This window comes from Corylus avellana, chromosome ca2, assembly GCF_901000735.1.
Source record: "Corylus avellana chromosome ca2, CavTom2PMs-1.0".
Classification (NCBI taxonomy): domain Eukaryota; kingdom Viridiplantae; phylum Streptophyta; class Magnoliopsida; order Fagales; family Betulaceae; genus Corylus; species Corylus avellana.
Window position 1 is genome coordinate 24,666,174 of NC_081542.1, and position 18,889 is coordinate 24,685,062.

Sequence of the window (18,889 nt, forward strand, 5' to 3'; positions counted from 1 at the left end):
TTCTGTTTCATTATGTATGACTAAATTGCCTTGCACTTGAGTTTTGTTATGTTGTTAGACCATTGTTGTATGTGCAACAGGCAGAGTTTGAAGATTTTTGTATAAATATTATGAGTAATGCTTTCTTTGCACCCATTTATTACATTCATATCGTATTGGTTGATGTGTCGTGTTTTAAGTGACTTACAATGTGCTACACCTGCCGGCCAATATAAAATGAGTGTAATCAATTGGGTATGAAGAGTAGCTTTTACTCAAATATCATGGTGTTTGCAAACTCGTGTTTTAAGACTTTTTTATGTAAATTTCTACTCAAATTTTTTTGTTGGCGGAGCGAGATGTTAATTTTTCATCATTATGTCATCCTAAAATAAGGTTACAATTTATGTACTGTTCCAGTTCATTTTTCACCTCATGTATGATGGTGTGTCCACACCAAAAAAAAAAAAAAAAAAAAAAAGTTTATTTTGTTCACAATTTTTTTTGACGGGAGACCTTTAAAAAAAAAAAAAAAACGCATATAAGACTCAAGCAGGCAATTACTTTTTTTTTTTTTTTTTTAAAGTGTCACCATGATATTCAATCTGGGTTCAATTTTAAATTGTGCACAAACATGTGGAATGTAACTCCAGAAAAGGGAAGACGTAAATAGAGCCAAAGTAAAGTTGTGTGATAAAAACAAGTCGATCGTGACTTGATTTTGCACATGAATTTCCTCATCAATCTCTCTACTTTTCGAAATAAATCAAAGCAAGAACAGCAGAAGGACAAAGGGTAATCACACTCAAGAACTGCATGGGTCATTATATAATAATGGCTAGGAATATTACGTAACATAAAAGAAACAAACTTCAAAAAGATAACATAGTAGACCATCTTCATTCTTCAACAACGCTTCAAATTTATAATCACGGAGTCCACCATCTCAACTGAAACTCAGCCTCAAAAGTTTTTGTGCAAAAGACTACACGATCAGCTCCGTCCCCTCTGGTATTATGAATCAGCTCACGCATTCGAATTATCGCAGAAAAATAGACTTTAATGTCTGCCGCAGTTAACATTTTGTAAGGGGTCGCAAGCACCCGTATCACTTCGGCCACTTGCGCAAACATTTGCGGTTTGTCGACACAGACGTACATGTCATTTTCAGGGAACCTATCGTCACTGCTCATGCAAAATGGGACTTTTGATGACAAAGCAACCATTAGCTGCTTGCGAGCTTCACTCAAGTTGGAACTGTTATCAAAATCCACGACAGACAAATCATTTAATATTGTACAGAATAAGCGAAGCTTAACCCAACGAAAGGACCGACAAAACTCTATCGGCCAAGAAGGCAAGTGATAAAAGCCAGGCATATTCTTCACAGTTCACAACTGGCAACGATGATAAAAAAGAGTAATATAAGTAGGAGAAGCAGAACATTACAACTAAATTTAAACTTTGACAAATACCCACCACATCACTCACCAGAACTTGCACAGAGAAGGAGAGGGCTTCTTTGGCGAGAGGAAACAAGATGTCTGGCGGTGAAAACAAAAGGATGTTGATAACGTCAATTTATAGGGGGAGATCGAAGCTCAGATATGTGTTCGTCAAGTGATAAACATAACATTGGCATATGGATTAACAATCATCTGTTCAAGGTCTTACAAATCCTAGCAGTTCCTGGCCTACTTTTCCAAAGCCACGATATAAACCTTTAAATTCTTGCAACTTTTAGACGAATTGATTTTCATTACTCTTATCACACAAAAAATGCCTACATATGCAGGTAAGATATAACAAATGGACAAATTTCACAGAAACAAAGTGGAGAAGAACCTCACCAATGTGGATCATTGTCAGAGGGAATTCCCAGAAAAAGAGACGCAATAATCCCAAGGCATGTGCCAATTTGACATAAGGTTCCTAGTGAACCTCTATATTTTGTAGGAGCAACCTACAATAGATACAGTCAAAATAAGATGAGTAAAAAACTAAATGCGTATGATTCTAAAAATTCCTCACTCCAGATCCACTAAAGAAATACTGAGTACAGAAGTATGCTCACAACACAACACAATAATCAAAATAAAAAAACCAATCCTAAAATTAAGCATACATGTTAATCATATAAAGTCAGGAAGGAGCAAGAGTTTTTGAATAATAATAAGGAAAAAATATAAAAAAGCCCCATAAACTATTAGTCGTTTTTGATTTAGCTCCTTAATGTTTCAAAAGTGATAAAGTAGCTCCCAAAACTATCAAACTGTTGCATTTTGGCCACTCCGTTAGTCAAAACTGTCAGTTTGGATAAAAAATGTCAAACGACGTCGTTTTGTTACGGGTAAGTTACTACAATGCCCTTTTATGAAAAAAAAAATTAAAAATTAAAACAACAAGCAAAACGGCACCGTTTTGTCCTCTTCTTCTCTTTCTCTCCCACTCATCTTCCTCCACCAGCGGTCCCGCTACTGAATCCACAGTATTTAGCTTATTTACTAAAGAAATTTTTGTTCTTCTACATTCACCGCAAATAGAGAGAAAGAAACCTGAAGTACGAACTGAGTGCAGAACCCCAAAAATGCAGAAGAACAAAACTGATTTCCTCTGCATTTGTTCTCCTGCATATTTGCTTGCTTCTTCTGTTTCAAAATCACACCCCAAAATCCTTACCCTGGTTCTAAGGTACTGGTGAGCGAGAGTGAGAGAGGGGAAACAGAAGAAGAGAAAAAACGGTTGGCGATCACGGAGAGAGAACCACGTCGCAGATTGACGATGGCGTGGATTGGCGATCGCAGAAGCAGCAGGTCTCTGCCGGAGAGTGCTTGGCAAACCTGCGGTGGGGTCAGCAACCTTGAGAAGTGAATTGGCGAACCTTAGGAAGCGAGGTTTGGCAAACTTAAGCTGAGACCGCGGGTGCTGGCGAAACTGCAGGTTTGCTGGCGGGATTGAAGTTTCACTGGCGAGACTGCCGGTCCGCAAGTTCGCACCGATCTGCGCAACTGTGCCTGGCTTCCAGCATCCTTTCTTCATTCTTCTGCAAAAGAAAGAGAAAAATGGCCTTTGACAAACCTTAGGGAGTGAGGCCTGGTGACCTTGATGGTGACCTGTGGCAAGATTTGGCGAGCTTGAGCCGATGTTGAATACTATGGATTCGGTGGCGAGACCGCTGGTCGGTGCCCGTTGATTTGGATGTCGTGGGAGAGTGTGGCAACCTGATGAAGTATTTTGGCAATTTTGGGGTGTGATTTTATGCACAGTGGTCCGGTGGAGGAAGATGAGTGGGAGAGAAAGAGAAGAAGAGGACAAAACGGCGCTGTTTTGCTTGTTGTTTTAATTTTAATTTTTAATTTTTTTTTTCATAAAAGGGCATTGTAGTAACTTACCCATAATAAAACGATGTCGTTTTGCATTTTCTGTCCAAACTAGGGGTGTCAAAAATAACCGAAAAATCGGAACCGGGACCGGGAAACCGGGAAACCAGGGACCCGGTTCCGGTTCCGGTTGCAAAAAATAAAAAAACCGGGACCCCGGTTCTAGTCCCGGTTTCTAGCACCCGGTAAAAACCAGGAAAACCGGAACCGGGTATTATTTTATTAAATAATATATATATATTGTCTTTGTAATATGTTTGTGAACTATTTTTATTGTGAGTGTATTTCTTTTGATTGGTAGATTATTTAAATACTTGTTTTATTTTTTATTTTTTTGGGTTTTGAATTGTTGTAGTAAGGGGTATTTATTTCTTGTGCATGTTGGTTTATTTACATACTTGTTTTTACTTTTTATTGTTTAATATTTTTTTTATGTATCTAATTTAAAATGATTTTTAGGGTATTTTAAAAAATTTGAATTTTTATTTCTTAGTCTCATATAGGCAAAAACATTGATTTTTTAGGATTTTTAGGCTTTTTTAGATTTATTTTTTAATTATTTGGAACAATCACAATAAAGCATCTTTAATTTAGACAAAAAGATTAATAGCTTTTTTTTAAATGAGCTAACTTATGAAAAAAATAATGGGCTTATTTTAGGCCCAATACCTAAAATAAGCCCCAAACAATAATTTTTTTCAAAAACCGGTTATCGGACTGGGTAAAACCGGTTCCGGTTCCAGTTTCCCAAAACAGAGAACCGGGGTACCCCAGTTCCGGTTCCGGTTTTGGCAAAAAACCGAAAAATCGGACTGGGTTGACACCCCTAATCCAAACTGACGATTTTGACTAACGGAGTGGCCAAAATGCAACAGTTTGGTAGTTTGTGGGACTTTTTTATATTTTTCCCTAATAATGAAATGCCATTGGTGCAATATAATGATGTAGCGGAAGATTAAGGTAGCTAACCAAAAAAGCAGCGTCTTTGATTCTGTAAGGAGAAGCGTCTTCGTCTTCTACGTAAAAGATAAAACACGCAGAGTATTTGAGAGAGAATTCACTGATTTGATAATAATTCAATTGGTTGAGTTTTACATAATAAGCTAGTCTATTTATAGAAGAGAAACACTTGTAGAGAAAGTAAACCTAATCTTAGTAGTAATAGTAAACCTAATCCTAGTGAAAATAATTAAAGCAAATCTAACCCTATTAAGGAAAGGAAATAAAGTTCTAATAAAATAAAATAAAATCCTAATATAAAATTGACAATGAGCGAGAATTGTGACAATTTTCGGTAAAAGGTAAAATATTTTCCATTGACTATTATTTTATGTCGCACTAAATACTCGAAAATACGAAAAACATTTTCCGTAAATCATTTTACGGCGAAACGAACGGAGCCTTAATTTAAAATAGGAAAACAATCTGCGATTTCTATAAGAGCATTCCTATTAAACCCTTTAAATTTGGCTTTTCTTTAAAAATTTGAAAAAAATTCACAAAAAAGAGTCATTTAATAAATTCTTTATTCTATTTCAAATTTAACTTTGATAAAAAAGGCTCTCCAAATACCAAGTGTCAAAAAGTGAAAGTTATTTAGTTTTTTAATAATAAGAGTAATGCTAGAATAAAGATTTATGTCTTTCTAAAATTTACATGATTTTTAAAATTACTATTAAATTTATGATATGTAATTATTGAATTTTGATCAAATGGTAATTTCTAAAGCCACATCAATTATAAAAAAGACATACATTTTTCTTCTAGTATTACTACAATAATAAAACTCAAATTTGGGTAAAGAAGTAATTTCAATACAGATATAGTAATAGAAGATCGCCATGTTGATACATTACTATGGTACAAATATATTAATTCTACGCTACCAAAGCACATTGCATTTAAATGTCGTACGGCCGAATTATTCGCTTTTTTTTTTATTTATTTAAAGAGAAATGATAAAATTTATTCTTTCATCCATCTCCATATAGTGAATGGATGAATCCATTATTGAATATGTGTGAGATCCACATGATATTAAATTTACAAAAAAAAAAAAAAAAAAAGGCTAAAAGATGATTGTGTAACTAACATGCCTCTTTATTTAAACGAGTGATTCCTAAGAGAGCGGTTAATTCTCACTATTTTATGCTATGAGAGTAGAATTATACAGCAGATAGACTACTTGCAAGCATATATCTTATAAAGCTCTAGTAGTATTTAAAGTTATCAAGTCTCTACCTTATCCAAGAGTAGAGTAGTTTAATAAATATTTTAGAGTAATAGCAGTTTAATTACTTAAAGAGACTTAGCTAGTTTCAATTGTTATCCATTAGTTAGCACTTTCGTTTGTATTTATATCTTTTCATTGTATCCTTATTTAACCAAGTTCAATCAATAAAGAATAAATCATAAAATTAATCTCTTACATATTACATGTTTACAAAATGATTCACGTAACACTGTCCATGAATCATATATTTTCTAATTTTTTGTTTAGGTTTTTTGCACATAAAAGATGTCAATGAGACATATATTTCCCCCCCTCTCAAAAAGTATCAAAATATCTACACACTCCCTTCTCTCTCCTGAAGCCTCCATTTTCGGCCAAGCTTGAGGAGGAGGGAAAGCCTCCTAGTTGCCCTCCTCCTCACTCTTTTTTGCAACATCCAACATCTCTTTCTTCTGAGTTTCTCTCTTCTTAAGAGAACTTTTTTACTTCTAGAGTTTTTTCTAGATTTACCTATTGTCTTTGACGATTTACCCCTGACCCTCAAAAAACTGCAGCAACAAAGGATCGCCTCCCCCCGCTTCCGCCATGCCATGGAACGTCTTCTCCATCGCTCCACCGGCCGGATCTGTGTAGGCTTGAAGAGTGGCTTTTTCAAAGTCCAATCTACTTCTCTCCATCAGCTCCAGTCAAACACGCGCTTATCCTCCACCTTCGCCGGCGTTCCAGCTCTCCGGCGAACTCCTTTGTGGCTCCTTTCAACCACCACGCGCCGGGGCGTGGTCCACACACTCCTGCGTGTGGATCTAACGCTCCGGCGTGTGGGTCCCACGCACCGTGTAGTGGCCGCCGAAGCCTCCCTCCGTTACAGCTGTTATGTTTTAAGTTTTTTTATGTTACTTTATGTAACTTTCTGTAATTTTCTTTGGCTTTGTTGCTTAGTTTTTATCCCGATCTGTTTGGTCTTCAGATTCTTTGTCTATGGAGTGGATCTTTTTTCCTTTTCTTTTTGGTTTCTTTTTGAAACTTTTTTTCCACAGTTTTTAGGAAGCCTATTTAGATGTTTGATAGGGGTTTTCGAACTTCCTGTGGTAGTATCCATCACCAATATGCGCTGCGGTAAGAGTTTTTTCGAGCTGCATTTGCATCTTTCTTTTCTGTTTCTGATCTCATTCATGTTTTTTGAGATCTGGCCGGTTGGAATTTTAGTTAGCTTGTTTGTTTTATTTTCTGTTCTCCTTGTATTCCTTTTTGTTTGAATGAATGTTGGTTTGTTAAGAAAAAAAACGCATGTTTTTTCCCTTATGAGTAAATTTTCTAAAGTCAAAGAAAATTTAAAACATCTACTTTCACGATAGAAGCAATTAGTTGGTCAATAATGGTCATGTTCTGATGCTAGATAGATATCTCATATAGATGTTTACTCTTGAAAAACCCACCGCCACCGCCCAAGCCCCATCGCCACTGCCCAGGCTAAACGCCACAGCCACCGCCGTTTTTGTTTCAAGCTTTGCCGCTTAACGGAAAACCCACAAAAAAACACTGTAAAATTATCACCAATTGTTTCCCCTATTTTATCTTTTCCAATTAATAAAATTCTTTTGAGCTCTATTTTATCCGGTATTTCAATGGAAATCCAGAGCTTGCTTTCTGGGTTTTGCTCAAACCCAACGATCCCACCAGTCCTAAACACCAAAAAGCCATTCTTTGTGGCGTCACCGCCTATTTCTTCAACATCTTTCTCTCAACCCCGCAAATGGGTCTCGAATAGAACCTGTCACTCTGTTCCGCAGAGGGTGTGGTCTAAGCAAAGATTAAAGTGTAAAAACGGCGTAGAAAATGTAGAGAATGATGCTATTTCTCATGGGAAAGATTTGAAAAATGGGGTTAGAAGGAAAAAGCTAGCGGTCCGGTGATGGGTCGAACTTCAGGTCCATTCATGAAGCTTCTCTTCGAGGATCAGTTCATGGAGACATCGTTGTTTTGGTCATAAATAAACGCGGTTTTCTCTCTTATCTTTATATGGTTCTGATTTTATTATTTTGATCGTCTTTTTGGGCTTGAAAGTCGTAATTTTTAATTCCTTACGAACTGTAAAACAGTGGAAATTTATATGGAAATTTTTAATTCAATAAATTTAATAATTTTTTGAACTGATGTCTTAGGAAGAGCATAATGGAATCCCAAAGCAGCATTCATGTGTGTTATTTTCTTTTGTATGGCAGTCTGTGGAGGGGCAGAGTATGCAAGAGATAAGGGCATCCCAGTTGTTTTGTTCCCTAAAACAAAGGAGGAACCTGACGGACTCTCCCCAAGCGACCTTGTATCTGTTCTTAGGTCAGGCTCTTCTCCCAAAAACGAAACATTTATGTCTGCGTGTCTATTTTTTCATTTATTCCTGGTAGATTCACTAGTAAGAAGGTTCTTGATTTTTGCTCAGCAAGAAGTTTGTATGAAGAAACCCAAATTATATTAATTATTGCTATAAAATCTCTTACATTCTCTGCCACAGGCAGTGGAGAAACTATTCAATAAAGGAGAGGAGAATACAATTTAGTGTAATTTTTGTTATGTGAAGGAAGTCTGTTAGATCAATCATTATCGAAGATGTTCCTTGTAGCCAATCCTTGAGATGCCTCATATGGATTTTGAATTCTTAATGTAACTTGTCAACTGTGCATCCTTTTTTGTGCTGCCACTATATAGCTTGATCTTTCCTATCTAAATTGTGTTTTCTTGGGGTGGCAGATCTCATTTAGGCTTATCCTAGAGGACTTGTAGCTTCTGCCTGTTACTTAGAAGAATTGTTCCTTTATGTAACCCCTGCCAAGTACTTGATGAGATCCACTCATATCGTAAGCAGTTTCCAGGAAATTATTTGGTTGCACCAAAATTCTGTAGGTTGAAATTCATAAAAATCAAAAACCCCAAAGCCCACAAGTTGGGAAGGCAGCTGATCAAGATCAGCAATGGTGAATTTGGACTTTGCCACAGTGAAACTGAAGTTTGAACTTTCTCCATCTCTTTGGGTACAACTTTTCATGGACCAAATACCGGAAAATATGGAAAAAAAAATTCTAGAAAATATTTTAAGCCGAAATATATAGAGCCTTAAGTCCGGTTCTTGTGCTAGTAGTTAGAGGTCAAAAGAAAAATGTATCAAAATCACATCATGCAAGAATAGTCTATATAAGACGGCTGTGATATCCTTCTTCTTTAATTTTTGTAGTTAAAAGATGCCTGATTCTTGGAAGTGATTTCTTTAATTTCATAAGCCAAGGAAAGATTGTTGTGTTGAAATGGTACAAAAATATATTAACATTTGTCGTGTTATCATATTCAGGAGATTTGAGGTTGACTTTATACTCCTAGTGGGATACCTAAAACTTATACCGGTGGAGCTAATCCGAGCTTATCCCAGATCCATAGGAAACATCCACCCATCACCCATTCCAGCTTTTGAAGGCAAAGGCTATCATGGTATGAAGGTGCATAAAGCAGTCATTGCTTCTGGAGCAAGGTAGGTTGCAGCATTTGATGTCATATATCTAAACAAATATTGTTTCCTGACCAAGCATAAGGGATTTGCCCATTTTTATCCAACTTTTTTATTTCCATTAATTATAGTGTATATGAAGAGAAGTCCAAATATTATGTTTTTGTTCATTTGTGCTTGGTTAGATACTCAGGTCCAACAGTTCATTTTGTTGATGAGCACTACGACACTGGGCGTATCCTTGCTCAACGTGTTGTCCCTGTGCTTGCTAATGACACTGCAGAGGAGCTGGCAACACGAGTTCTTCGAGAGGTAATGTGATTTTAACGCTGGGCACATCATAATTTTCCCTCATCTCTCTCTCTCTCACTCTCTCTCTCTTTAGGGTGTGTTAGGTTTTTCCTGTGCAATAAAGTTGAGAAAACCTGAATCATTAGTCATTTGTCAACTGTTTTTACTTTGGGACAATAGTAACACCAAGTTCTGGCTGGTTCCTATTGAATGATTTTATGTCTTTTTGTGCCAAATGATAGAATAACCTCTAAACTCACCGATCCTCCATCCATGATTGTCTGAATCCCAGACCTGTGTCTTTCGAAGGAGGAGAAGTACCCTCTTGAATGATACAATTACAGGATTCTTGGGCATAAACTTTCCACTTGGGTGTGATTCCTTTTTGTGACATTTTTATTGTTTTTTTTCAAATTAGGAGCCTCGGCTATATGTGGAGGTGACAGAAGCATCGAGTGAAGAGCGGATAATTTGGAGGGAAAATAGTGTTCCTCTCATCCGTAGCAAAGAAAACCCAAGTGAGTTCAGGTAGCAAAACAAAACATCAGAAATTTTTGCTTTTTGTAGGGTTTAGGTTTTTCTCTATCACTTTTGCCTAGTCTCAATATATATACTAACATACTTGAATACATTTTATACCCAAAATTGAGAAAAAAAAAAAAAAAACTCCTTCCTAGCCGATTATTGGGGAAGAAAGGGAAAGGAAGAAAAAGAAGCAGGAAGAGGAAAACCATTTTTAAGTAACATGGTTTCTGTTCTATTATGTATTATTGAATTACCCTTGCACTTGAGTTTTGTTATGCCAATATTGTATGTGCAACAGGCAGAGTTTGAAGGTGGTTGTATAAATATCATGAGTAATGCTCCACGTCGCACCCATTTATTACACTCATATCGCATTGGCTGATGTGTCGTGTTTTAAGCAACTTACAATATGCTACGCCTGCCAATATGAGGCGAGTGTAATCAATGGGTGTGAAGAGTAGCTTTTACTCAAATATCATGGTGTTTGCAAACTCGTGTCTTAAGACTTCTTTATGTAAATTTCTGCTCAAATTTTGTTGTTGGCGGTGCGAGATGTTAAGTTTTCATCATTATGTCATCATAAAATAAGGTTACAATTTATGTACAGATGTACTACTCCCAACCCACACCATGCCGTACACCCGAGACCCAGGTCACCAGAGGGCACAAAAATGGGCTTTCCTAGACCGCCACAAAGATTTTGGCGAGTATGTGTTTGTCTTTAATGGCGAGTTAGCTGGCCACACAAAGAGAAGGAGAGGAAAGGTACAACTCATCAAATTACGGATTTGGGGAGGATTTTTTAAGGCTCTGTAGCTTTACTGTATTCAATCTGGGTTCCATTTTAAAAATTGTGCACAAACATGTGGAAATGTAACTTAAGAAAAGGGAACACATAGATAGAGGCAAAGTAAAGTTGTGTGATAAAAACAAGTCGTGACTTGATTTTGTACATGAATTTCCTCATTAATCTCTCTACTTTTTGAAATAAATCAAAGCAAGAACAGCAGCAGAAGGGCAAAGAGTAATCACACTCAAGAACAGGGTCATTATATAATAATAATGGCTAGGAATACGCAACATAAAAGAAACAAACTTCCAAAAGGTAACATAGTAGACCATCTTCATTCTTCAACAACACTAGAAATTTATAATCATGGACTCCTCCATCTCAACTGAAACTCGGCCTCAAAAGTTTTTGTACAAAAGACTACACGATCAGCTCCGTCCCCTCCGGTATTATGAATCAGCTCACGCATGCGAATTATTGCAGAAAAATAGTCTTTAATGTCTGCCGCAGTTAACATTTTGTAAGGGGTCGCAAGCACCCGTAACACTTCGGCCACTTGCGCAAACATCTGCGGTTTGTCGACACAGACGTACATATCATTTTCAGGGAACCTATCGTCGCTGCTCATACAAAAGGGGACTTTTGATGACAAAGCAACCATTAGCTGCTTGCGAGCTTCGCTCAAGTTGGAACTGTTATCAAAATTCACGACAGACAAATCATTTAATATTGTACAGAATGAGCGAAGCTTAATCCAACGAAAGGACCGACAAAACTCTATCCGCCAAGAAGGCAAGTGATAAAAGCCAGGCATATTCTTCGCTGTTCACAACTGGCAACGATGATCAAAAAGGGTAATATAAGTAGGAGAAGTAGAACATTACAACTAAATTTAAACTTTGACAAATACCCACCACATCACTCACCAGAACTTGCACAGAGCAAGAGAAGGGTTCTTTGGCGAGAGGAAACAAGATGTCTGGCGGTGAAAACAAAAGGATGTTGATAATGTCAATTTATAGGGGGAGAAGCTCAGATATGGTGTTCGTCAAGTGGGAAGGAGCAAGAGTTTTTGAATAACAATAAAATGCCATTGATGCGATATAATAATGACGTAACGGAAGATTAAGAAAACTAACCAAAACAGCAGGGTCTTTGATTTTGTAAGTAGAAGCGTCTTCGTCTTCTACCCAAAAGATAAATCAAGCCCGCAGGCTAAAAGCGCAGAGTATTTGAGAGAGAATTATCTGATTTGATAATACTTCAATTGGTTGAGTTTTACATAATAAGCTAGTCTATTTATAGAAGAGAAATACTTGTTGAGAAAGTAAATCTAATCCTAATAGTAATAGTAAACCTAATCCTAGTGAAAATAATTAAAGCAAATCCAACCCTATTAAGGAAAGAAAATAAAGTTCTAATAAAATAAAATAAAATTGTAATATAAAATTGACAATCAACAAGAGAAATATTTTCCGTTGACTATTATTTTACGTCTCACTAAACACTCGAAATACGGAAAACATGTTATGTAAATCATTTTTCGGCGAAACGAACGGATCCTTAATCTGAAATAGGAAAACAATCTATAAGAGCTATTTAAATTTGGCTTTTCTTTAAAAATTTGAAAAAAATTCACAAAAAGAATCATTTAACAAGTTTTCTATTCTATTTCAAATTTAACTTTGATCAAAAAGGCCCTCCAAATACCAAATGCCAAAAAGTGAAAGTTATTTAGTTTTTTAATCTTATATATTAATTTTCCTTCTCTCTCATCTACCTAGAACCAAAAAAAAAAAAAATAAATAAATAAAATAAAATAATAATATTTAACTAAGTTAGAGGAAGATATAATGAGTTTGATATTTAGTTCATTTTAAAAGTCACTTTTCAAATTTAAAAAAGTGAGTTTTTTTCTTTAAATTAAACTTTTATTTGAAGAGCTCAATATGGATGCTTTAAGGGAGTACTTATTTGAAAAAACGCAAATTTAAGCCAAAATTATGATTTCACATAACAAATATTTGATTAAAAAAAAAAAGCAAAAAATATTCTTCTTGATCGGGTCGGGGCAGTCTATGAACTTCTCCAAATTCAATAATTTTTTTGAGGAAGAATAGACAAACACTATCCTTAATAATCTCCTGCCAAAGCCTTCCTTAAATAATGTTCTTTAAAAAAAAAAAAAAAAAAAAAAATAGTAAGAACCACTTTGTTAAATTCATTTATCAGATAGTATAAACAAAATTTATCAAACGTGTAAAGCCACGAAGGAAAAATCACCCGATAGAGTCTACCTGCAGGCACATGCGGTATCACCAGGCAAACCACCGCTCCGGTCTATGAATCTTTGAACTTGACGAACCCTTTACCCTTTATAAATTTTTTTTTTTTTTTAAAAAAAATAATAATAATAAAATAAAAGTTTAATATTTTATTTGGCTTTTCTTTTTTTATGAAATTATTAAAATATTCTGAGTTAAGTACTTCATTAGTATCTGGGTTTGTACTTTTTTTTTTCTCACTAAGGTTCAAATTCTATCATAATTAACTTAGTACCTTTGTTAGCCCAAACTAACGGAATGCCATGTATCGTCACCTAGAAATGCCACATGTCCTAAAAATTATTAAAAAAATAAAACCTAAATATATATTGAAAATTTATGGGTTCGGCCACCCCGTAAATTTTTAATATTTTTTTATAGGTTTAGTTTTTTTTTTTTTTGGACACGTGGCAGTTTTACATGATGACACGTGTGACGAAACCTAACGGAAGTATTAAATTGGTCTTTTTCCATAAGTCCAGTACCATTTATGATAAGATTTAAACCATAGGTGGAAAAAAATAAAAATGTGTAAACTCAAATATTTTTATCGTATTGAAAAATATATTGGGTAATATACCAATTACCAAAACAAATCTAAATTAAGCTCTTAATAAGACCAATAAGGATAGTGAAAGTTATTTAACTAAAGTAGAGGAAGATATAGTGAGTTTGATATTATTTAGTTAATTTTAAAAGTGGCTCTTCAAATTTTTTTTAAAAAAAGAATTTTTCTCTTCAAATTTAACTTTTATTTAAAGAGCTCAATATTGATGCTCTAAGAGCATTCCCAATGGAGGAGCCAAATTTTGATGCAAAATAGTTCATCAAAACTCACTTTTATCTAGTTTAGCTAACGAATTTTTAAATGCATCAACATCCCATTAGTTATATTTTTATCTATGTCATTTAAATATTATTAAAAGTGAGAAAAGTTTTGGGAAAAAGAGAACATGTGAGAGGAAAAATGGGAAAAGTTTTGGGAAAAAGAGAAAACATGTGAGAAAAATAATAAAAAAAAAAATGGCTCCCTTAAAAAATGCTGCTACATTTAGGTTTTTTTTTTCAGCTTTTCCGGTCAAATATCTATTTTATATTTTCTTTTGGCTAATCCAATGTAGGGGTTTTTTAAACATTTGAAAAGCCATTTAAATAAAAGTAACATTTGGCTCTTCCATTGTGAATGCTCTAAAATGGTGTTTATTTGAAAAAAATGCAAATTTAAACCAAAATTATGATTTCGCATAACAAATATTTGATAAAAAAAAAAAAAAAAGTTCTACCAAATGCTTTTGTGATTTCAAAAACGTAATTTTTGAAAATCGCAATCCCATAGAGACCCTTAATACTTTATGTGGTTATAAATTGTAATCTGCGAATGGGGAGGAATAGATGAGCGAGCAAGAAGTATTCTGCTTGATCGGGTTGGGGCAGTCTATGACCTTCTCCAATTTCAATAATTTTTTTCAGCAAGAATACCAAACACTATCCTTAATCTCCTGCCAAGGCCTTCCTTAAATAATGTTCTTTTAGTTAAAAAAAAATTAACAAATATTTTTTTATCACAAAATATTCACCAAAAATACTTTAAAACCTTTTTCAATTTTATATTACATCAAAAGATTTTTCTTAACTAAAAATTTAAATACCCCTTAAAAGTTTTCAAACACCACCATTAACAATAAAACATACACGACCGGACCAACAAGAAAACGTTGTATAAAATCAAAATCACCGATCCTCCATCCATGATTGTCTTAATCCCAGACTTCTGTCTTTGGAAGGAGAAGTACCCTCTTGGATGATAAAGTTTGAGGATTCTTGTGCATAAACTTTGCACTTGGGTTGGATTTCTGTGGCATCTTTATTGTTTATTTTTTTCAATTTAGGAGCATCGGCTATATGTGGAGGTGACAGAAGCATTGTGTGAAGAGCGAATAATTTGGAGGGAAGATAGCGTTCCTCTCATCCGGTCTGAGCATAGAAAACCCAAGTGAGTTCAGGTAGCAGAACCAAACATCAGAAATTTTTGCTTTTTGTAGGGTTTAGGTTTTTCTCTATCATATCACTTTTGCCAACTCTCAATATATATACTAAACATACTTGAATACATTTTTATACCCAAAATTGAGAAGAAAAAAAAACTCCTATCCAGCCGATTAAGGGTGAAAAAGGGAAAGGAAGAAAAAGAAGAAGCATGTAAAATATTGAATATATATAAATGCTAATTAACAATATAATTAGCAGCGGAAATTTAATATATATATGTATATGTACCTCCGGCCATTGCTTTGCTCAAGCAGCTTAAAGAACGACTCCACAGCAATCAAACTAAAACTAAAAACAATATTATTGAGAGGTTCTTCTGACCTATGCCTACCAGTGAGTGCCAATTGATGGAATACACAGGCCTTATTTATAGGTAGGTCAGGGGACCCTCAATTAGAGCTGTTACCTTAATTATTCCTCCCATCAAGGAATAAAAAATCAATCAATACAGCTAATTGATTCCACAAATATTAAATCATTAATTAAATCAAATACTTGTTCCACAAGAATTAAATCAGTGATTTAATTCAGAATATTTGATTGAAATCAAATACTTGTTCCACAATAATTAAATCAGTCATTTAATTCATAATATTTGATTTACATAATAAGCTTCAAATTGGAATAGAATATTGAACACCGTAATTATATAATTACAATAATATATGTGACATAAAGGGACATACTTAAATGGAATTTCTTACATTCTCCCACTTGGCCCTTATGACACATAAATTCCTTATGGTGTTCAGTTCTATGATTTGGCCAATACTTTATCTATTCCAACCATTCATGGAATCCTCCCACTCATTCAAGGAATACTACACACGAATCATGGCGGTAAAGCTTTTATGTAATAAGCCGTCCCTTCCATGTATCACGATGTCTAATATCTCCCTAAATGAGTACTTTATGGATAATGTACTTAATGAACGAACTTCCTATAAGTCATTCGGGTCCAAACTTAATTTTATCCTCATGGATAAGATAATAAATGTGCACAAAACTTTATTAAAATAACATGATGTCTATAGACTGAATAGAAAGAACTAAGTACAAAATGAATCAATGAGCCCCATATGCTCCACATGACTTTTAAACTGCTTTACCGGTAAACCTTTAGTCATGGGATCCGCAATCATCAGTTCAGTACTAATATGCTCAATGAATACTTCATTCCTTTTAATGTTCTCTCTCACACGAAGGTACTTGATGTCGATATGCTTACTTCTGCTTCCACTTTTATTATTCTTAGAGAAGAAAATGGCAGCACGATTATCGCAGAAGATCTTGATTGGTCTCGCTATAGAATCGACAACCTTGAGACCATTAACAAAATTTCTTAACCATAATGCCTGTGTAGTGGCTTCATAGCATGCAATAAATTCTGCTTCCATAGTAGATGTAGCAATTATAGTCTGCTTGCTGCTTCTCCAAGATATAGCCCCTCCAGCAAGAAGAAAGATATATCCTGAAGTAGACTTCCTGCTATCCACACATCCAGCAAAATCTGAATCTGAATATCCAACCACCTCCAAATGGTCAGTGTGTCTGTATGTCAGACTGTAGTCCTTGGTTCCTTGCAAATACCGCATCACTTTCTTTGCAGCTTTCCAATGTTCCAATCCTGGGTTGCTTTGATATCGACCCAGCATTCCAACTGCCATTGCAATGTCAGGTCTAGTACAGACCTGTGCATATAATAGGCTGCCAACTGCAGATGCATATGGGATACTTTTCATCTGTTCTTGTTCCAATGCATTCTGGGGACACTGATTATTACTGAATTTATCCCCTTTAATGATAGGTGCTATAGAAGTTGAACAGTTCTTCATTCTGAATCTCTCTAAAACCTTTTCAATGTAAGCCTTCTGAGACAATCTCAATATTCTTTGATTTCTGTCTCTGTGAATCTCTATGCCAATGACATATGAGGCTTCACCCAAATCTTTCATTTCAAAGTTTTGAGAGAGGAACTGTTTGCTTTCTTGTAGCAAACCTAAATCATTACTTGCAAGCAAAATATCATCTACATATAGGACTAAGAAAATAACTTTACTCCCACTGACCTTAAGGTATATGCACTGATCAACAAAGTTCTCAACAAAACCATATGAGGTAATAACTTTGTGAAATTTGATATACCATTGGCGGGAGGCTTGTTTTAGCCCATAAATAGATTTCTTTAATTTGCAAGCCTTCTCACTGTTATCATCAAATCCTTCAGGTTGTTTCATGTATTCCTCTTCTTCAAGATCTAAATTTAAAAATGCTGTTTTCACATCCATTTGATGTAGCTCTATATCAAAGTGAGCTACTAATGCCATGATTATTCTAAATGAATCCTTCTTTGATACTGGAGAGAAGGTTTCATGATAATCAATGCCTTCCTTCTGAGTAAATCCCTTGGCCACAAGTCTAGCTTTATACCGTTCAACTTTACCAGAAGCATCTGTTTTGGTTTTGTAAACCCATTTGCAGCCTACGGCTACAGCTCCCTCTGGTAAGTCAACGAGATCCAGACTTGATTTTTAGCCATGGATTCCATCTCTTCCTTCATGGCATTGAACCAAAATGTGGAGTTATCTCCACTCATGGCTTGTGAAAATGATTTTGGATCATCTTTAGGCCCAATGTCAAAATCAGACTCTTGGAGGTATACAACATAATCACTAGGGATTGCTGGTCTACATATTCTAGAGGATCTTTTTAATCCTACTTCCTCCCCATTTGGAGGAGGTTGAGTAGGCTCATTCAGAACCTGTTCCTCAGGAGTTGGCTGTTCTGAAATTGATTGTGGTTCAAGGAAATCATTTTGATTTTCCCTAAGCACAATCAAACGTCCTTCATGTGAAGGAGTTTCAGTCAACTCTCGTGCTTCCTCTAATTCAACCATTTGAGGATGAGCACTCCCACAAGGTTCAGTATCCTCTATAAATTTTGCATTTATAGACTCAACAATTCTAGGACTATGCGAAGGACAGTAAAACCTAAATCCCTTGGAGTTAACTGCATAGCCCATAAAAAATCCGCTGGTTGTCCTTGGGTCTAATTTCTTTAGACTTGGATTGTAAATCCTTACTTCAGCAGGACAACCCCATATGTGTAAATGATTTAAACTTGGTTTCCACCCATTCCATAATTCAAAAGGTGTCTTGGGGACAGCCTTGGATGGAACCCTGTTTAAAACATACACAGCAGTTTTTAAGGCTTCACTCCATAAAAATAAAGGGAGATGGGATTTACTCAGCATGCTCCTAACCATGTCCATAAGTGTACGATTCCTTCTTTCTGCTACACCATTTTGTTGTGGTGTGCCAGGCATCGTGTATTGAGCCACAATACCTTCCTCTTCAAGGAATTTCGCAAATGGACCTATCATTTGTCCCTTTTCTGTGTACTTACCACAGTACTCTCCGCCTCTATCAGATCTTATGATCTTGATTTTCTTTTCCTTTTGTTTCTCTACTTCTACCTTATAGGTCTGAAAAGCATTTAATGCTTCAGCCTTATCATTTAGAAGATAGAGATACATAAACCTTGTATGGTCTTCAATGAAAGATATGAAATATCTTTGACCATTTAGGCAGGGAGTAGGAAAAGGTCCACAGATATCAGTGTGTATGATCTCAAGAATCTCAGAACTCCTTTTGGCACCTTTAGTGGTCTTAGTGGTTTGCTTTCCCTTTATGCAATCCACACAAGTACCAAGGTTTGTAAAATCAAGAGTTTTTAAAACTCCATCATTCACTAACCTTTTGATTCTCTCAATGGAGATATGTCCTAATCTCTTGTGCCATAACAAAGCGGAGTTTTGATCCATTA

General features: G+C 35.4%; 1 pseudogene; it reads left to right on the forward strand.

Annotated features, from left to right (window-relative positions):
• The first annotated feature begins 6,948 nt into the window (after positions 1 to 6,948).
• LOC132170577 (phosphoribosylglycinamide formyltransferase, chloroplastic-like) lies at positions 6,949 to 10,853 on the forward strand (annotated as a pseudogene).
• The last annotated feature ends 8,036 nt before the right edge of the window (positions 10,854 to 18,889 follow it).